Source organism: Rhipicephalus microplus, chromosome 2, assembly GCF_043290135.1.
Source record: "Rhipicephalus microplus isolate Deutch F79 chromosome 2, USDA_Rmic, whole genome shotgun sequence".
NCBI classification, from domain to species: domain Eukaryota; kingdom Metazoa; phylum Arthropoda; class Arachnida; order Ixodida; family Ixodidae; genus Rhipicephalus; species Rhipicephalus microplus.
In genome coordinates this window covers 249,646,267-249,668,349 of record NC_134701.1, presented here as the reverse complement: position 1 = coordinate 249,668,349, position 22,083 = coordinate 249,646,267, and the positions used below count along the sequence as shown (strand labels likewise).

The 22,083-nt window shown below is 48.6% G+C and overlaps 1 protein-coding gene across 1 annotated transcript in view; it reads left to right on the top strand.

The window, feature by feature from the left end:
* The window catches only part of Eip78C (Ecdysone-induced protein 78C), a 108,632-nt gene that overhangs the window by 1,202 nt on the left and 85,347 nt on the right, over nt 1-22,083 (top strand). The gene's annotated exons all lie outside the window — the stretch shown is intronic.

Sequence of the window (22,083 nt, the reverse complement as noted above, 5' to 3'; positions counted from 1 at the left end):
AAATTCAGATGGTAAAGTTGCAACCTATTTTGCTTCAGTGTTCGCTTTGACGCGAGATCGAATTATCGGCGCATATAAATAAACACTGCCAAATATTTACCGCCGCGTGTAACTTTGATATCGAGTTACAACCAAAAAGAATGTTTTTATTAGGTCACCAAGAAGCTATTTAATCGTGAGACACTCAAGAACAGCCGATATTTCAGTCAGTCTCGGTAAAACTTCATACCATTTCCTTAGCGCGAGTGATTTCTAGAATTCTACTAGGAATCATAATTCAAAATACATGCTAACACGTGAAAAGGGTGCGGGGCAAAGAGCCGTCATTCAATTTTCCGCTAGTAACGCATCAAATTTAAAATGGCTGTGTTTTAAAGATTATACATTGCTGTAAGGTATACGTGGCCGACGTAACTGCGCATTTGGTATTCAGTATGCGAAAATCTCCACGTATTATGCGGTACTGTGCAACGTTGTGAGCGTATTTAATTTGCGACAACATTCGCAAAGTTTACGGCCATTAAACTCAAGTCGTGGGAGCTTATCACGCTTATGGCGCATACTATATTCTTACGCAACCACTTCTGTCCAATTTTGGACCTCATCAGTTATCCGAATTTAGCGGTTAATAAAATTTTACGTGCACGTCGCGTAGTACCGGACCGACTTTCCAATTTCTGAAATATTCTTACGACTCGTAGTACTAGTGAAATATAGCACGTCATATATTTCTTACTTTTTTTTTTCGAGCTTTCGTTACATTCTTCGTTTCGTCTTCACTCATGCGACCAGCTTCCGATTTCGTTCGATTTATTTTTCATCACTCATTCACTCTCTATATCGAAACGATTCCTTTCGCAGATCATTTCTGGAACATGCCATTTTCCCAGCATCTTGACAAACGTATAAAAGCGTTTTTCGTAAGGGAAAATAAAAATCACGACAGTATGTTTTATTCGCATTCCCGTTCTTTTATCTGGCGTCGCTTCGCTTGGCCCTGTTACTTAATAAAATAGGAAATATATACCTTCACTCGCCTCGCGACGGGGCATACGGAACCTATGAGATGACACATCTGTCTTTACAAAGGAATGAAAATGAAAACAAATAGGGACACCACATAAAGTTCATCTCAGATTGCAGTACTTTCATCCCTTGCACTCATTATGGACGAACCTTAAATACGTATAGTCACCGGCGTGCCACCGTGTAACACAACAGCCAATGGTCCGCCAAGATAACTGCAAACCATTACGTAAGTTCACAGTCAAGCGTGCGTGCGTTCTGAAACGAAAAAAAAAAAACCAAGCGTCGAGAGCGCCACCGGCGCTTAAGGCATTATTACATGTACGTGCCCTACTTCTCTTGCTGCTACTCGCAAAAAATTAAACGTTTGCCGCGTGCACACGAGTATGAAAAAGCTCGGTGAATGATCGAAAACAAGAAAATGGGAGTTACGCCAAATAAAAAAATATATGTAGGGTGATAGACAGGGTCAAATAGATGTATCCCGAAGCGCCGTCAGACGCTGCTGTTCTTCTATACGGTGCGGCACGACTGCAGATGTGTTTGGACGCAGCAGCGAGTGGGTCCCACCATTTTTTTCCCCCTCTCGTTTTCAGTCGTCTTGACTTTTTTCTCTTTCGTCGACATCGATTATGGCTGTGCACGCCGAAATCGATGCAGTGTGTGTATTCCGCGCGGCGGGCAGGCCTCGCGGAATCAGGTCGGCGGCGTCGCAGAGCTCCCGTGTATACGGCGCCGCGCCCGCCGTGCTGCGGAATCGTACGTTCTACGACGGCGCTCCCCGAGTGGGCGCTGCTGCTGGTAACTTTGTATTCCGCGCTCGTCGATTACCGCTGACAGCGTGCGCGCGCCGACGATCGTTCTCGCCGCGTCGATCGTTCTCGAACGTGCTAGTTCCGTGCAGCGTGTCGTTCGCGGTGCGATGGCTGGAACGTTGAATGGCATCATTGTCCGTAGACCTGCGATGGGGAAAGAGGAAGGGGGGAGGGGGGAGACGCCTCCTGATTATTTGAAGGCGATGCCAATTTTAGCACAACACCTTTACTCAGTTAGCCCTTTCACGCCATCTTTAAATGCGCAGGCTTACGGTTGCACATCCTTCTTGTCGATAACTGCGGCCAATGAACCCTGGTTTGATTGATTGATACGTGGGGTTTAACGTGCCAAAACCACGATATGGTTATGAAAGACGCCGTAGTGAAGGGGCTCCGGAAATTTCGAACACCTGGGGTTCTTTAACGTGCACTCAAATCTGAGCGCGCAGGCCTACAGCATTTTCGCCTCCGCCGAAAATGCAGCCGCCGCAGCGGGTGATAAACCCTGCTGTTGCATTCAAACAACTCATTACTCCTCGCCTTTACCGCCGGGAAGCGCAGGACCAACAGGAGATTGTTGTGAGAAGAACATCATCGCTTCTCTCTCTCTTTTTTTTTTTATTCTGGCATTTATGACGAAGCTTGGTTTCTTCCGGACTCGACCAACCAGGTAGAGAGGGAAGGAGATACTGCGTTTAAACTTTACACCTCTTCCCTTTCATTTATTTATTTAATTCATTTTTATTACTGTGAGCCCTTTCGACTGTTACTGCGTTGGAAAGTTTACAACACTCAAAGCAAAAATGCAAACAGTACAAACATCACAATGCAAACTCAAAACAGAAATGTATATACAGCATATAAGTATATACTAATCAGCAGCATAGAAACGATGGAAGCTACCGATGGAAGTCCCTATGCACGCTAGCGTCATTGTCTCTTCCGTGTGGGCGATGACTGTTTCTTCTAAGACAGTGTAGTTAGTTGCATATGAAGCCGACAACGTTTTCTCTGGGAGAAATTGATTCATACCACGTGAAACTATCAGATGGCGGAACTAATAAAAGCATAATAGCCCTTATTTGTAGTTCTTATTTGAAGCGGTTGTAGTTGTGGCATAAAAAAATAGAAACTGGACGAAAAAAAAAAAAAACGCGCAACAAGTGAAATACGAACCCACAGCCTCCGTATTTACATAACCCAAACTTGTTCGTATAGTTCAACTATATAACAATGCTCTTGAAATGTGAACGAGTTGTTGAGTAACGTCAACACGATCTCGGCAGTGTCGGCTTGTACGCTTATTTTAAAACCTAAATGATCTTCGGCCACTTATAGCGACATGGGAAAGAATTATTTCCTGTCCGCGTTTTCTTCTTCATTGACTTTACATGCCAGAGACACAAGCTTACAAGACATGGAATCCACGACAAGCGTCTTGTTCTGCTAATGCAAAGTGCCTTTAGAGAGAGAGAAAGGCAGGGAGGTTAACTAGATGCTAGCATTCGGTATGCTACCCTACATTGGGGTTGGAGAATAGGGGCCCGGGGTTGAAAGAGAGAGAGAGAGGTAAAATAAATAAAAGCAAAACACGGACACACACGCACACACAAAATTAGTCCACTCAGAGGCGTTCCGACAGACCGATGTGCTCCTAAGTTAATGAATAAGTCCATATGGCGCAAGAGCTACTATACATACGTGCTGGGAAGATTAATTAGAGGACATGTCCACAGGCTAGCGATTCGTCCCTCTCGCAAATTTTGTGTGCTGTAAACTTTTGCAAGCTCTGTGGGAGTATATAAAGGCTGGGACACTGGTGTAGCCACTCCGTTGTATGCACACTGCGCCAATACGAAGAGGGAGAAAGCGTACACAATTTTTCCCGATTCTAAAAATATTGATCCTGCACGTTTTTCGAATGGCCCAAAATGTCTGTGCGCGTGTGAAGTCGTTGTTTCGATTCCAGACCTCAGTCATACCGCACTCGTTACGAGGGGGGGGAATGCTATAAAAACAAAAACAAAACAACTCTCCTTCCAGAGCCTTGAACTGTTGTTGTGGGATGGTGATTAATCAATCAGTCAGTCGATCAATCGTCAGCTGTTTTGGAGCTAAAATTTTGTATCAGTGATAATCGACACCTATACGCTGTTCGGCACCCTTTGAACTGCGGAGATTTTAATTGCGCCAGGTATAGTAAAAATAGAGATCACCATCATCATGAACAAAGACGTGCTGGGTACATCCTCCAATTCATGTCCTGCATCTTCTGCTTCGCACGCAGAACATGAACGAGTTAAACAGTTCTCGTTGTTTACTGACCACAGCTGTGCCACTTTGGCATGGCTACTAGCACATAAATTGAGTTTTTAATTAGGATGGTTAGTTATGGCGTTGTGTTTGGGTAATTTGTTCTCACCCACCTCGGTAGTCTATGTATAGTTAAGGTCCTCGACTACTGACCCGAAGGTCGCAGGATTGAATCCCAACCTCGGCAGCAGCATTTCGACGATAGTAAAATGATAGAGAGGACCATGTATTTAGATTTGTCTGCACGTAAACACACACACACACACACACACACACACACACTCACGCACGCACACAACACGCCCCGCCGCGGTGGTCTAGTGGCTAAGGTACACGGCTGCTGACCCGCAGGTCGCGGGATCAAATCCCGGCTGCGTTTTCGATGGAGGCGGAAACGTTGTAGGCCCGTGTGCTCAGATTTGGGCGCACGTTAAAGAACCCCAGGTGGTCAAAATTTTCGGAGCCCTCCACTACGGCGTCTCTCATAATCATATGGTGGTGGTTTTGGGACGTTAAGCCCCACATATCAATCAACACACGCACGCACACACGCGCGCACACACACACACACACACGTATATATATATATATATATATATATATATATATATATATATATATATATATATATATATATATATATATATATATATATATATATATATATATATATATATATATATATATATATATATATATATATATATATATATAATGCCACAGGCATGGAACGAGGTTTAGCCATGCCAATGCAAGTATGTGCCATGGTGTGAAAGAAGAAGAGGACGGTTGGTGTGTGCTCGTGCTCTAACGTTTGGTTCAACTCGACGTCTAGTGCTGCTCCTGTGAACAGACGTTCTGGTCGTTCTGTGATCACGTGACATTTTCTGGTGGAGGTGCTGGGTAGTGTTGTAGGCACTGCAATCAGCAGCAAGGTCCCACCACTAGTCGCGACTTGGAAGAACCAGCTGACCTACGGCACAGCAGGCGACAACTAGGCCTACCTCCTGAATTCGGGCAATTTCCACAACTCGGTAGTACTATGGCTAGTGCGGGAACGCAAACCCAAGAAACATCAACGCTGCCTCCTCCATGGTTCTTCAACGTCCCCCGTACTCCGAAGCCGTTCCACGGCGGCCCTTATGAGGACGTCGACGACTGGCTTGACGACTACAACCGTTGCAGCAGCGTCAACGGGTGGAACGAGCAGCGAAAGCTTCGGTATGTCTACTTTTATCTCGAGGACTCTGTGCGCACTCGGTTCGAAAACCATGAAGTCACTATGACAACCTGGCCAGAGTTTTGCAACCAGTTGCGAAATACCTTCCGAAGCTCTGACCGAAAGGAGCAAGCGGAACGGCTCCTCAATTCCCGAAACCAGTGTCCGAACGAGAGTGTTGCATGTTCGTTGAGGACATGACGCGGCTGTTCAGGCGAGCTGACTCTTCAATGATGGAAGAGAATTAGGTGCGCCTCCTAATGCGGGGAGTGAAAGAGCAGCTGTTCGCGGGACTAGTGCGGAACCCTCCCAGCACTGTAGAGGATTTCCTCCGCGAAGCCACGACAATGGAGAGAATGCTAAGGCAGCGTTCGTACCAGTATGAGCGTCCTGGCAGTCTTTCGTCAGTGTCGTCGGCCATACGAACACCTGACGTCACGACTGTAAAAGACCTGACGGAGCTCGTGCGCAGTATTGTGCGCGAGGAGCTGCAAAAGCTGCACGTGGTGTCTTCTCCGCCCCATGTTGCTGCTCTAACGGATGTCGTTCGTGAAGAGGTCCGGCAGCTGGTGCACCCCATGACGACTCTGCGTGCAGCCGAAGTCCAACCCATGACGGCCCCGCGTCCAGCCGAAGCTCCGCTATTAACGTACGCGGAAGCACTACGTACTGTTGTGATCGGCCCCCATGTCTGGGCGCCGCTTGGACGCGTGGAATGGTTCCGGCTTCGCAGCGCGTCCTGAGACGTCCAGAATCGGCAACAACACAGCAGTAGTACTGCGAATTCCTTGGAGTCGTCGGCTCGTCTTGCCAAAAAGCCCTTTGGGCACGCACGACCGACAGATTACCGGGGGGGGGGGGGGGGGGCTGTTCGCTGTCTGGGCTGCCTAGAAGGAGTGGTCATTGCTTGGGTCGTCAACATTCAGCGGACAATGAGCCGAGCGCTTTGTATTCATCTTCGGGGACATTCCTCACGTTCCATGGCGCCTTTCCCGAGCGATGTTTCCTCGAAGAGTCATCTCGGCGCGTCCGACTCCCCGTTCTCGCACTGTGCCAGTGGTGTCGTGTATTGTGTGTGTTACACCCTCGCCGGGCAGCGAACTGGGCGGGCCTCTCCTCCCTTCCCAGGTTGGGAAGGAGGCGGTGTGACTTTCTCTCTTTGGGGGCATAAAAACGCGAGCGCAGGACGCTCGGAGAGAGAGCTTCCTTCCATCATCTAGTATGATGCTTACTCCATGTAACACGCTACCTTCAACATCATGTAAAATAGTGTAAATAAATCGTTCAAGTTATCAGCTCCGGCTCCTCGGCCCGTCTTCGCCCTGACCCTTGGATGGCTCAAGGCCCGACAAATTCCCCCAGTCACAACAGGGATGGCAGCGGTGAGATGATCTGCGCAGGAATTCGACTCCGGCTTGGTGAGTGCACGACCTTTTCTCCTTGAGAGTTGCCAGGCTTAAATTAGTTCTTCCTGGTAACAAGAGTGTTGGAAGCCTGTTCACGGGAACCTTGCTTCAACGCTTTCCCTTGAGAAACTTGTCGGCAGAAAAGTAGCAGCCATGGCTTGGAGAAAGTTGCACAGATCGGACCTAGACGTGATATGCGGGGAATTCGGGATTGATTGCGGGAAACATCTTAAAAAGGCGGAAGTCATCAGGGCTATGGAGGCAAGCAGAGATGACGAGGAGATCGTGGAGTTGTGGGAGGATATAAAAAAAAAAAGGGAAGATCAGGAGCGCGAGCGCCATAAAGAAGAGCAGGAACGCGTGCGCGAGCGCGAGCGCAAGCACGAACTGGATAAGAAGCGCCTAGACTTAGAAATAGCTCGGGCAACTACCTCAGGAGGCGCAACACTCAATGCTCCAGTAAGCAAGGCACCAAAAATAAAAGACCTCCTGAATCCTTTTAAGATGGGAGAGGATATCGGGTTATTTTTGGTCAATTTTGAGAGAAGTTGCGAAGGCAAGTTTGAGCGTGAGTTATGGGCACAAATGCTCTTGACCGTGCTTCCATGCGAGGCAGCGGATGTACTGGCTCGTTTGCCGCGAGATGAGGCGAATGACTACGATATTGTAAAGCGTGCGCTACTAAAGAGGTATCGGCTGTCTGCTGAAGCTTTCCGACGACGTTTCAGAAATAGTAGCAAACGTAGCAGTGAATCATTTGCCGATTTTGCATACAGTCTGAGGTGCAATCTCACCGAGTGGCTTAAGGGCGAGAGAGCTTTTGGAGACCATGACAAGGTAGTCGAGTTGATTTGCACGGAGCAATTCCTGAACGTTCTAAGTGACGAAGCACGCTTATGGGTATTAGATCAGCCCGGGGAAAAGAATTTGGAGCGTACCGCAGAACTGGCTGAAGAGTACACCATGAGGCGTGAGGAAATAAGAGAGCGCAACAAACCCGCAAAGAAACCATACCGTGAGAATTCTAAGCAGTCTGAGCGCAACAGTTATGCCCCTATTGCACCAGGAGGGACGAATGAAAAAGACACGCACGGGGAATCGACCATGAGTGGACGCGCTGGCAAAGAGAAAGAACAGGATAAGAATCGCGACAGAGCATTTGAGGCAAAGAAACCCATTGTGTGCTATCGATGTAATGAACCGGGGCACTTAGCAGTGGGTTGCCGTAAGGAAAAACTCGTTTTCTCCCTTTTTAACCATACTGATGAGAACATGAGGTTACTTGAACCGTACTTAAGAGAGATGACTGTCAATGGGCAAAATTGCCGGGTTCTACGCGATTCTGCGGCCACTATGGATGTAATACACCCATCTTACGTGCCCGCGGATGGGTTCACCGGAGACTGCGCGTGGATCAGACAGGTAGCGCAGGAAGACAGTGTGTGTCTGCCAGTGGCCAAAGTCCTCATCAAGGGTCCCTTCGGAGAACTGGAAACAGAGGCTGCCGTGTCACAAAGTTTGCCGAAGCAGTACGGTTACCTTTTTTCTAACCACTCGGAGGACCTGTTAAGAAAGAAAGGTCTGAGCTTTGGAGAACACACTGTACATGCTCTAACGCGGTCTAAGGCAAAGGAGATCGCAAAGGAGCTCGGCAGTTCCCAAAATAGAGAGGCACAGGCCCCCGACGAAACAAGGGCAGACGCGAATCAGGAGAACGTCCCGAGCGATGGCGAAAGCAGCTTTAAGAGTTCCAGTGAGGCCAGCGAGGAAGTTAACCTTCTTTCCGTGCTACCTTGCATGGGCGGGTTCTTGGAGCTATCGAAAGTAAGCCCGGAGGTTATCGCTGCGGAACAGGCCGAGGATAAAACGCTGCAAAAGTTGAGCGATATGGTGGAGGAGGGGTTGGCGCGGAAGAACGTCTTTTTGCACCGCCGCGCCGGAATTTTGTACCGTCAGTACAAAGACTCGAAGGGGGTGCACTATGATCAATTAGTGGTTCCACAGAAATACCGAGCCAAAGTACTGGAGCTGTGTCACGGTGGCGGGTGGTCGGGCCATCTTGGCAAAAAGAAAACGAAGACTCGTCTACTTAGGGAGTTTTATTGGCCCAATTGTTTCAAGGATACCGAGAGGTATGTGCAATCCTGCGATGTGTGCCAAAGAATAGGCAAAGCACACGACCAGCAGAAAGCGCCCTTAAAGTTGGTGCCACTCATTAGTGAACCTTTCCGCCGCCTTGTCGTGGACGTTGTGGGCCCCCTGCCTGTGACAAAGTCAGGGTACCGCTACATCTTAACCTTGATATGTCCTGCCACAAAATTCCCGGAGGCGGTTCCCTTGAAGGAGCAGTCATCTGTAGAAATAGTGGATGCTTTGCTTTCAGTGTTTTCGAGAGTAGGCTTCCCGTCAGAGTTACAGAGCGACCAGGGCAGTGTGTTTACTAGCGCACTAACTACCACATTCTTGGAGAGGTGTGGCATTAGGATAATACACAGTTCCGTCAGACATCCTCAGAGCAATTCAGTAGAAGCATGGCACTCGGTTCTCAAAAGGGTATTACGGGCATTGTGCTACGAGAATCGGAAAGATTGGGAAGCATGCTTGCCAGCCACCATGTTTGCCCTGAGGTCTGTGCCGCACGAGGCCACCGGCTTTAGTCCCGCTGAGCTAGTATATGGGAGATCTCTAAGGACCCCACTTCGCATGCTGCGAGAATCTTGGGAAGGGAGGGGTGAGGATCCCACTGTGATCGAGTATGTGTTGGGCTTACTCGGGCGACTCCAGACCTGCAGAGAACTCGTTGAGGCGAACATGACAATGGCGCAGCTTAAAGCAAAACGTCTGTACGATAAGAACGCACGTCAACGTTCGTTTTCAGAAGGAGATCAGGTGATGCTTTTAGCATCATCTAAAGCGAACAAGCTCGCGGTTCAGTGGGAGGGCCCTGCGAAGGTTATGCAGAAGTTGTCGGACACCAATTATGTGGTCAAACTACCGGGAAGGCGGAAAGAGGTAAAGATTTACCATTCAAACTTGATGAAACCTTACCACCAGCGGTCAGCAGTAGTTCAACTCGCGCTTAACGTTCCGGAAGAATTAGAGACAGATTTTCCTTTTCCCGGGCAGGCTTCTGATTCTCAGTCCCTCGACATCTTGCTAGACACGGTCACCAGTAACTCGAATTTGAATGCAGAACAGAAAAGAGAACTGGAGAACCTACTGCGCGAGTTTGAGGGAGTTTTCGTCGACCGGCCAGGAAGAACCGATTTAGTTGAGCACGACATTGAACTAACTTCTAATGAACCCATTCTTTCACGGCCTTATCGCGTGTCACCCAGGCAAAGGGAAATTCTCGCACGCGAGATTCAAAGAATGTTGGAAATTGGTGTCATCGTCCCGTCGGAGAGTGAGTACACCTCCCCTCTAATACTGGTGGAAGCACCCGGGAAGGAACCGAGACCCTGCATCGATTATCGGAAACTGAATGCCGTCACGCGAGACCAGCTGTACCCTATTCCCAACGTAGAGGAGAGAGTGGAAACTGTTAGCAGGGCTCAGTACGTCTCCACGCTAGACCTCACACGCGGCTACTGGCAGGTGCCTATGACCGAACGAGCCAGTAAATACGCAGCGTTTATCTCCCCCTTGGGCACTTTCCGACCCCTGGTCATGAGTTTTGGGCTCAAAAACGCGCCCTTTTGCTTTTCACGGCTCATGGATCGTGTGCTGGCGGGAGCAGAGAACTACGCTGTTCCTTATCTAGATGATATTGCAGTGTTTTCGGACAGCTGGGAAAAACACCTGAGCCACTTGCGGGACGTCTTGACGCGCTTAAGGAACGCGGGCCTCACTGTTAAAGCAGAAAAGTGTCAATTGGGACAGGCGGAAGTAGAGTATCTAGGGCACATTGTTGGGCGAGGATGCCGGCGGCCCCACGAGGTAAAACTTGCCGCCATCGAGAACTATCCCCGACCTGTCACTAAAACTGATATCAGGGCCTTTCTAGGCCTCACTGGATATTACCAACACTATATCCCCAAATATTCACAGATCGCCAGTCCTCTGACCGACAGTTTAAGGAAGGGAGAGCCCGTTAAAGTCCAGTGGGACGAGTTAAGGGAAAGTTCGTTCCAGGCTTTGAAAGCAGCACTGACGTCTCAACCGATTTTACGAGCTCCGGATTATAACCGACCTTTTGTACTTCAGTGCGACGCTAGTGAAAGGGGTCTTGGGGCTGTTCTGAGTCAGCGAGATGAAAGTAGAGAGGAGCACCCCGTGCTTTTCATTAGTCGTAAGCTTTCCACACGTGAGGAGGCTTATAGCACCTCAGAGAAAGAGTGTGCATGCTTAGTGTGGGCTATTTACAAGCTTCGGTGCTACTTGGCCGGCTCGCCCTTTCTTGTCGAGACAGATCACTGTCCCTTGTCATGGCTTCGGAATATGTCGCCTAAAAATGGCCGCCTACTGAGATGGAGTTTGGCACTGCAAGAACATAATTTTGAGATCCGCTACAAAAAGGGGCGGGATAATGGAAATGCTGATGCTCTCAGCCGAGGCTTCCGGTGATAAGGAGCAAGCGCATTCCGATTGAGTTACGACAGCCCGGGTTTTTTATTTTGTTATGTCATTCCGTGTATCTTTTCGTTTTGGATTTTTTTTTAACCTTTACTGCATGGTGAACCTGTTACTTAGTCTGCCTGCCACGGCCAGACGTTGAGAAAGGGATATAATTTGTTAGTTGAGTTTCCCGACCTTCTCACTTCTCACTCGCCATTTGCCTCAAGGCTATGCGACTTGCGGCTTGAGTGCAATTTATTTAAGGTAAATTCTTCAAAACTTTAGGAGCGTTGCCATATTGCTTTGTTTGGGGACGTTCCAGGCAACGTTCTAGTGTGGCTGCTTTTATGCCGACAACGGGCTAAGAGTTCAGTAGCCTGGCATATCTCGGGAGGGGTGGTGTACCGCCTTGTCGCTGCTTGGGTACTGTGCGGATTTGATCACTAATGTCAGTCCCAGCCTTCGACCTGCGGGGGCCCCTTCGACGGAGAGTACTACTTACGGACCTGCTGACCCCACTTGAGCGAGAGAGAAAACCTGAGCCGCAGCCGTTCCAGAGCTGCTGCGCTGCCAGGCCTCTTCAAGGTGCAGCGTTGGGCTGCCCATCTACGAGTCCTTTTTCCCGGCGGCGGACGAGCTGTTGTGATCGGCCCCCATGTCTGGGCGCCGCTTGGACGCGTGGAATGGTTCCGGCTTCGCAGCGCGTCCTGAGACGTCCAGAATCGGCAACAACACAGCAGTAGTACTGCGAATTCCTTGGAGTCGTCGGCTCGTCTTGCCAAAAAGCCCTTTGGGCACGCACGACCGACAGATTACCGGGGGGGGGGGGGGGGCTGTTCGCTGTCTGGGCTGCCTAGAAGGAGTGGTCATTGCTTGGGTCGTCAACATTCAGCGGACAATGAGCCGAGCGCTTTGTATTCATCTTCGGGGACATTCCTCACGTTCCATGGCGCCTTTCCCGAGCGATGTTTCCTCGAAGAGTCATCTCGGCGCGTCCGACTCCCCGTTCTCGCACTGTGCCAGTGGTGTCGTGTATTGTGTGTGTTACACCCTCGCCGGGCAGCGAACTGGGCGGGCCTCTCCTCCCTTCCCAGGTTGGGAAGGAGGCGGTGTGACTTTCTCTCTTTGGGGGCATAAAAACGCGAGCGCAGGACGCTCGGAGAGAGAGCTTCCTTCCATCATCTAGTATGATGCTTACTCCATGTAACACGCTACCTTCAACATCATGTAAAATAGTGTAAATAAATCGTTCAAGTTATCAGCTCCGGCTCCTCGGCCCGTCTTCGCCCTGACCCTTGGATGGCTCAAGGCCCGACAAATTCCCCCAGTCACAACAGTACCCCTGCACCGGCTGTTGGCTATCCGTCCCGTCCGTCCACCCTGCAGACGGCACCGTCGTTCTACTCGGGACCACCGCAGTACGGCAACCCACCCCTTACACAGAAATTCAGTGTATGGCGTGCTCCCGACAACCGGCCTCTATGTTATCACTGTGGTGAACCAGGTCACATCTACCGTGAGTGCGCCTACAGGCACGTGGGTCTTCCCGGCTTTCATCCGGATGCTCGTCGACCCAGAGATGGTGAGCGGCCCCGTGCTATCGCCGAATACTTGGCAAGCCAACGATCCTCAACCCTTCCACGTCGCCAATCCCGCTCACCATCTCCACGGCGTTCCACGTCACCTGGCCAACAATCAACCTTTGCGGACGTCTTTGCAGGAAGATCGCCTAGATCCACAACCCCGCGCCGGGGAAACTAAGAACAGCGACCTCTGGGGGTGAGGCCGCTGTTGATCGACCGTTACAAGACCCTCCCCCGATTTGCCTGCCGACATCCGACGACATTCTTTCACCGACGTGTGCCATCGACGACAAACGGGTCTCTGCTCGTATCTCCGTTCTTGTCGACAACCACCCGCTGACCGCTCTGGTAGGTACGGGTGCCGATTATTCTGTTATAAGCGCTGACCTCGCTGCACAGCTAAGAAAGGTAACGACACCTTGGGGACATGGAACCAACCTCCGGACTGCGGGAGGTCACCTATTGACACCGCTAGGAATGTGCACTGCCCGCCTCCGAATTCGTGAATCGACGTACATTGTTTCCTTCGTTGTATTGCGCGAATGCTCCCAAAACCTGATTCTCGCAATGGATTTTCTCCGCGAGCATGGAGCCATTATTAACCTTCGCGACCTGCTCATAACGTTATCTAATGACCATACAGCCCTACGAAAGGATGCAGTTGCACCGACCACAACACTTCAAATTGCTGACGACACCATCGCACTGCCGCCGCGAGCCGGTATGTTGGTAACGCTGGAGAGCGACTGTGACAACAAGGGGAGTGGCATCGCGGAAACTAACCTCTCGGTGCTCTTGGCTCGGCAGATTTGTGTCGCGCGTGCTATCGTCAAACTGAAACATCGGAGGACTCAGCTTCTGATCACGAATTTCGGCGGCCAGTACCAACACTTGGCAAAGCGAACAGCAATCGCTAACTTTGAAGCCATCGATGACGAAGAATGTTCGACTATCGCTCCGATTGCCACTGCTGCCGAAGGTAACACTGCATTAGCCAGTACAGTTGACGTGAATCGCCAGCTATCCTGTGCGCAGCAACAGCAGATACGCATGATTTTACGTTCGTATAGTGATTGCTTTGCGTCCACCTCCAAAATCAAGCAGACCCCAACCGTGAAGCACCGCATTATAACGGACCCTATCGAACGGCCTGTACGACAGCACGCCTACCGCGTGTCGCAAAAAGAACAAGAGGCAATACATTTTCAAGTGAAACAGATGCTCGACGATGACGTCATCCAACCCTCGAACAGTCCATGGGCGTCACCCGTCGTACTTGTTAAAAAGAAAGACGGCACTCTTCGATTTTGAGTCGATTACCGGAAGCTCAACAAAGTGACGAAGAGACGTCTACCCTCTCCCACGCATAGATGATTCACTGGATCGACTTCGACATGCCCGATATTTTTCCTCAATGGATTTACGCAGCGGCTACTGGCAGATCGAGGTCGATGAACGTGACAGGAAAAAAACAGCATTCATAACTCCCGATGGCCCTGTACGAATTCAAAGTGTTACCATTTGGTTTGTGCTCTGCACCGGCAACGTTCCAAAGGATGATGGACACCGTCCTGTCCGGTCTGAAGTGGGAATCCTGCCTCGTGTATTTAGACGACGTCGTTGTTTTTTCCAAAACATTTGAGCAACATTTACAACGAGTTCAGTCCGTCTTCGTCGCTATTCGATCCGCAGGCCTATCTCTAAAACGGGAGAAGTGTCATTTCGGCTACGAAGAACTAAAGTTCCTCGGCCACCTTATCAGTCACGATGGCATTAGACCAGACCCAGAAAAGACCATGGCTGTTGCTGCATTTCCTCCACCTTTGAACAAACGGGATTTGCGCCGGTTTTTGGGTCTCTGCGCTTACTACAGGCGCTTTGTCCAGAGCTTTGCCAACATCGCTGAACCCCTTACCCGTTTAACGAAGGAGGATACTCCTTTTGTGTGGGATCCAGAGCAGAGAGTCGCTTTTTCCCAGCTTCAGCAGTGCCTTCAGAGTGAACCCTTACTAGGGCACTTTGATGAAGATGCCACCACCGAACTTCACACTGACGCAAGCAACATCGGTCTTGGTGCAGTACTCGTCCAGTGGCAAGACGGCGCTGAACGTCCCATCGCTTATGCTAGCCGCATTTTGTCATCTGCGGAAACTAACTACTCGACCACGGAGAAGGAATGTCTTGCTGTTATTTGGGCGATAACAAAGTTCCGACCGTATCTGTATGGCCGTCCATTCAGAGTAGTTACGGACCATCATGCCCTCTGTTGGCTGGCCAATCTCAAGGACCCTTCAGGGCGCCTCGCGAGGTGGAGCTTACGCCTTCAAGAATTCGAAGTTACAGTCGTCTACAAGTCGGGCCGCAGGCACACTGATGCCGATTGCCTTTCGCGTGCACCCCTCGCGACGACATCGAGGGACGATGATACCGATGGCCATTTTCTTTGTGCAGTCAGTGAATCTGACTTGGCCCAGCAACAGTGGAATGATTCAGAGATCCAACAACTTATTAAAAGTTACTTCACTGCTACTTCGGTCCCTATAGAGTACTACGGCGCCTCACAGATGTCAACTACGAAATTCTGCTTGAAGACACAACTCAGCGATCTCGATGTTCCCAGCAGGCCGACATTGTTCATGTGTCACGGATGAAGCCACACTACCCCCGAGCCACCTGACACTGCTTCATCACGCGTCTTTGTGCGTGTACGCGACTACCTTAACTTTTAATCGGCATTGGTCATCGCGAGTATGTGCCATGGTGTGAAAGAAGAAGAGGACGGTTGGTGTGTGCTCGTGCTCTAACGTTCGGTTCGACTCGACGTCCAGTGCTTCTCCTGTGAACAGACGTTCTGGTCGTTCTGTGATCACGTGACAATATATATATATATATATATATATATATATATATATATATATATATATATATATATATATATATATATATACGCGCACACACACACGCACACACACACACACACACACATATGGTCAAAACTTCCGGAGCCTTTCACTGCGGTGTGCTTGATGACCATATCGTGGTTTCGGGGCGTTGTAGCTCTATAATTGTTATCACAATTAGCTTTATTATTGTTTTCTTTAAATTCGCGGAATATTCGGGTGCACCTACAGGACCCGGGCAATGCTTAGTCGAGTCATCATTCATCGTTAATGCCAGCCTCTTCGGCGAAGTCTTCAAGTTCTTTCATTGCTTTCTGATGCCATAAACCAGGGGCAAGACCTTGCAAGGCGGATGGCCGAGATGCCTGAAGATGACATGGCAGGGGCCGGATGACAAATCGTGGAGAGCAGTGGGGCACATTGGAAGCAAACTTAAAATGGAGTAAGGGTAATTTAACATAATGTACAAAACTGTACAAAAAAACTTCTTTATTTTAAGCACACGTATTACGAGGTTGCAGTTTGGTAATGTAGGTTACAAGCGAGGTCAACACTGCCATCTTGGTCTTCAGATAAAAAGTACAACGGGAGGTTTCGACGTTGTGTTTGAGGCCGCTTATGATACTCTATCATGCATGGGCTGCACGCGGCCTACAGGCCACAGGCTGCGACTTCTGATGCAGAAGTTAGATGTGTATACTTTAGAAAATATTTTGGCAAGTCAACGCCGCTCATATAACCCATGGGTGTTATAGCGGGTGTTATATCCTGTACAATAGGGTGTATACCCGGTACTCGCGAAACGACACATTGTCCACTTGCAATAAACACACGCAGACAAGTACGCAGGCTATAGAAGCAAAAGATGTTCCTGTGCGAATCAGGGCAGCAGTTCATGTCTCTGCCCGCGTTTCTGATCCCGTCTGAGTTGACTTGGCAGGTTGCGTAAGAAGGGCGGCACCGCGATTTGTCTTGGGGGGAACGGCAGCGGCCCGGCTAAACTTAAAGCGCTCAACACAGCACCCCCGAACGTAATTGAGGCCGGCGCCGCTTTTTTTCTCCCTTTGTTTTCTTTTTGGTCCAACCCCTTCAGCCCCAGTTCTGCTTTCTTTTGCTTCGGAGATGTTATCCGCACGTGTTGGCTACGCCGCGTATCACAGTATCTCTCCTCTTCAAAGACCCATTTCTCGAAGGCGGTCGAGTCTTTATTATACATGGAAACGATTAAAATGGGTGGCGCTGAGACAGTATCGCAAAACATAAATGAATAAATAAATAAATAAAGTGCTCGCAGAAAGTTACAGGCGACGCGTTCGAATAGAAACGAAGTGTCGAAAAGGACGGCATCTCCTTTGAACGAGATACGTCGTGTCCCCTGATTCGGTGCAGCCAATTGAATACTAGCGTCGTCGTCATTGCGGAAGTGGCTTAACTGCTTCAACGGCAACATGTTTCAGTTTTTAACCCATAACCTAAAAAGTAGTGTTGCAGAAAGCACGTTGCACGACACAAATTATACGTTCTGTGTTTCTCTGTGTGTGTCATGATAGGTATAGCGCGAAAACAGAACGAGGACCAAGAGACGAGAAGGACACGACTCTTTGTCGTCGTTCTGTTCTCGCGCTATAACTATCGTGATGTCATACCGACTAGCCCTGTGTGTGTGTGTGTGTGTGTGTGTGTGTGTGTGTGTGTGTGTGTGTGTGTGTGTGTGTGTGTGTGTGTGTGTTGTGTTTGTGTGTGTGTGTGTGTGTTTGTGTGTGTGTGTGTGCGTGCGCGTGCGTGCGTGCGTGTGTGTTACAAAAAATGTGATGGACCGGAATAATAATTTACTAACTATGTATGTATGAGCAAAAGAACATGCTCTGCAGAAGTGGTGCCTGCCCACACAACTTTAGTTTCAAGCATTTCTTAAAGAGAAATTATCAAACTGACTAAATTCAAACTATCGTATAACGCACCGGTTTGAATGGGGCCATTGAAGCATGCGACAGAAATGAATAAATAAATAAACAAATAAATAAATCAATATTACGAAACGCAGAAAGTGTGTTATATTGAATATGTTGGCGTTTTAATTAGTGTATGCAGTTTCCTGGACAAAAATCACGGTTTATTCCTTCGGCATGAGATCTTTATATATGCGTTCGCGTTACATTTCCAGCCCATTTTTTTTTTTCTTTCCGCGCTGTCAACTAGAATATCGATTGATTGATATGTGGGGTTCAACGTCCCAAAACCACCATATGATTATGAGAGACGCCGTAGTGGGGGGGGGGGGGGGGGGGGGCTCTAGAAATTTCGACTACCTGCAGGCTTTAACGTGCACCCAAATCTGAGCACACGGGCCTACAGTATTTTCGCCTCCATCTCAACTAGAATATCGCCCACACTTGTTTATTTCTCTGACTCACTTTTTATCAATGCATACGGGAAGGGTAGTCAGGGCTTCGTCGCAGCATCCGAACCCCTTGTTCTTCATGTCCTAAAGACAACATGCTTCACAATGGATGAACAAAACGAAACTGAAGGGATAAGTTGCTTTTCGCGATGCGATGTCAAAGACCTAATATATAACCTGCTTGGACATACCATTGACCCACGGATTTGTGGGAGTAAAGATAGGAAGTAAATAGCGCTTTGAATTCAACAGGGCCACCATTGTCGTCATATGGTGACGGTCTGTATGATGCTAATTTTGCGACCCCCTTAGGTGATTAAGGGGAGGGGGTGGGCAGAAGTGGCCTCGTAGGTGCGCACGAAATGGCGGTAGGGCTGCTCCTTCCCTGTGCCCACGCACATCTATGTATACAGGGGCCATCGAAGATTCCCAGGCCAGGCTGCCATAGAAATACATGGGATAGTGGCCTGGGAACTTCTGTCAGTTGAAGTGCACGCATAAACAGAAAGGAAGAGAGGACAAGCGCTTTCTGTTTCTTCCTTTCTGTTTATTCGTGCGCTTGAACTGGCAGGTATACCATGCATATCCAACTAGCCCAACTTTCGATTCTGGGAACTTCTGACGGCTCCTGTACGTCTAAAAATCGTATGCCTCAGCCATCTTTCACGGCAGGGCGCGGGTTCGAATCCCGGCTGCGGCGGCTGCATTTCCGATGGAGGCGGAAATGTTGTAGGCCCGTGTACTCAGATTTGGGTGCACGTTAAAGAACCCCAGGTGGTCTAAATTTCCGGAGCCCTCCACTACGGCGTCTCTCATAATCATATAGTGGTTTTGGGACGTTAAACCCCACATATCAATCAATCAATCATCTTTCACGGCGACGGGCGACCAGGAAGCAGCGCCCAGGCCTCGGTTGTACAGACCAGTGTGATGCTCGCGAAACGTGCGTGACGACGGGCGCATCTATTGGGGATACCGTGGCGTCGTCGTCGAGATAAGTGCGTCGTATCCCGCGCGGCAAGCATAGCGGCAAGTGCCTCAAGTTATCAGCGCCTGAGCGAGGAAGCGGCGGGCCTGGAGTGTCTCCTTCGTAGATTGTGCGAAAATTCCGAGGGCACTCGAGTTATAAAGGATAGTGTCGAGGAGAAGATCAACACTATATACATAACGACGATAACGCTGGTGTAACATTACAACCCTTCTACAGTATTACGTAGACGCGCATACACACGCACGCACACATGCGCGTGCCTAAATGGACTATAAGCGTTATCTCGTGGACGCGATTGTGTGTGTGCGTGTGTGTGTGCGTGTGTGTGTGTGTGCGTGCGTGCGTGCGTGTGCGTGTGTGCGTGCGTGTGTGTGTGCGTGTGTGTGTGTGCGTGTGTGTGCGTGCGTGTGTGTGTGTGTGCGTGTGTGTGTGTGCGTGTGTGTGCGTGCGTGTGTGTGTGTGTGTGAGTGTGTGTTTGTATGTGTGTGTGTGCACGCGCGCGAGCGAGCGAACGCCGTTCTTGTAAGCCACAATCACAACGAAACCAGCAGACTTTCCGGCGTTACATACTTCTGCCGCATTATTAGACGATTAGAACCAAAATAAAAACAATTAAGGGTTAAAATATTGTGCTTCGCTTAAATTACACTAAAAAGATTACAAACAAAGTAAACTATAACATGGGCTAAAAGAAACGACATCAAGAAAGCTCAAGGCGAAGACTGGATTTCTCATTTCGAAACTTGCGCAGACACTGCTGCTTGTAGTTGTTTATTTCTTTTTGTTCTTGCTCCTGTTTCTCGGTGCACATACTACTCGTCTTGTGAGTATTTCGTTATTTCTTTATCGACAACTTTCAGTTCGACCTTTGTTTCTTTTTCTTTTGTTTTTTACAGCTCACGCCATGATAACTTTCCCGTTTCGTGGCTAAATTTTCAGTACTTTGCATTTCGCAAAGACAACTCCGTCTGATTTATTTAGATGGCATATATAACAACCGACAGAAGTGTCTGTCAATCAGGACAGACCTGGACTAATTGATTTATTGACTCGCTGCGGAAAAGGGCATGCTGTGTGAACTTGTATGGCGCTTGCCGCGTATCAGTTTTCAAAAAAAAAAAAAAAGACATCACGTGAGATAGCTTAGACATTGAAGTTCTTTCTTTTATGCTATGATGAAAAAAAATCTATACTACAAAACACAACGGGCCACTCTAGTCTAATCCTCTAAGAAAGAAAAAAAAATACTTGGAAAATCCTTTTCCGGAAAGAAAAGGACCCGTTTGAGCGAAATGCCAACACCGATAGAATGATTGTTGTATCTATAGAACAGCGAGATCGTTCTGCCCTCTGCATTGGCTGGGTTTTGTATTGTGTACCACAGTTGTGGAGAAGGGCTTGCACTGAACCGCCAGGTTGTCGGAAACGGTTGCCGTGACATCACAATAACAACCCCAGAGGTGCACGTGCTTCACATCTGTCTGCTGCACGCGGTGAAGCCTCAAGCCTTTCTCTCAAGCGTGAGCACATGTGTGCGACGACGATCGAAGCAATTACTTGAAAATAAAAAAATAAAACGCGTGACACAGCGGAGGCGTCCCGCAAAAGCTCCGATAACTTCGCGTCAATGTGCACTCTATTCCTCTTTTCGAAGGTGCGATTACATCGTTTAAAAAAGATGTTTTAGTTTAAGTAGGTGCGCTGATTAAAGTTGTGTATATATAGTTTTCCCGTGAATAAGTTTTTTTTTTATGCGAATGTTTCCGGGATTTTTGTCCCGATTTTTTATTTCACGTCTTTCTATTTCATCAGGTTGTAAATGTTTGCAGCTGTTGCTTCTTCAGCATGACTAACGTAGCTATCAGATTACTGGTTACGGCATTATGAACAACGTTCGAGACGTAGATAAAGCTCCTAAAGTTTCTGCGGTTATTTACGTGAAGAAAATATTTTAGACGTGATTAATACAATAGAATTCGTGTGGTTAGATAAGCGCGGACCGAGTCGATTCCGCAACGCAGAGTAAAGAAAGCGAAATACACGATATGACGTTGCCATTAAGGACGTTAATCATAGTTATCGGTGCAGATTGCTGTAGCAGTGCGATGCAGCAAGGTATAAGCAAACAATCTGTGGGAAATTACACGCCACCATCCCAGAAGTTTGTTGTTGAACTACGCGAACTGTACGGGTGCAGCGAAACAGTCGTTCACCTTGCCCGTGAGTGCACCGTTTCAACTCCGACAGAGTGGCTCTGTCAGCCGTAGTAGACCAGCTAGACAATCGCCCTCTCACAGAAGACAAAATCTGAGCGCACTGACGTATACCTGGTGCTCAACGCGAGTCACTGTGAGGGCGCCGTTGCACTTCCTTTTGCACGCGTAGACATTTATTTCGTATCTTTCTTTAAGGCTCAACATTTTTTTTTGTTGCACTTCCTTCGAGAAACCACACCGAACGACAAATTGAGACTCTTTACAGGCAATGTTAGCGTCTCTGTGGCTTTTAAAAAGAAAAAAAGAAGTGAAAGGTGCCACCCGTAACTGTCTATCTCATAGGAGGTTACCTCAACAGACAGTTACGGCGAGACAATATTGGTGTCCCTGGACGGTGCTATGACTTGCATTATCGTCAAAGACTTCATTCTTTTACAGCCCTTTTACCCTTCCCAAAAACAGAACAACCAACCAGATATTTTACTAGGTTAACTTCCTTGTCGTTACTTCGTATTTCTCTGTGTGTGTCTCTCTCTCAAAGTGCACATCCTTATTTTTTTTTTCAATTGTGCGCCTACATCGGTTTGGTATTACAAACAAGACGACCCTCAATACCTGTCCCGTTCTGACACACGCCAGTACTCTGGCGACTCTCG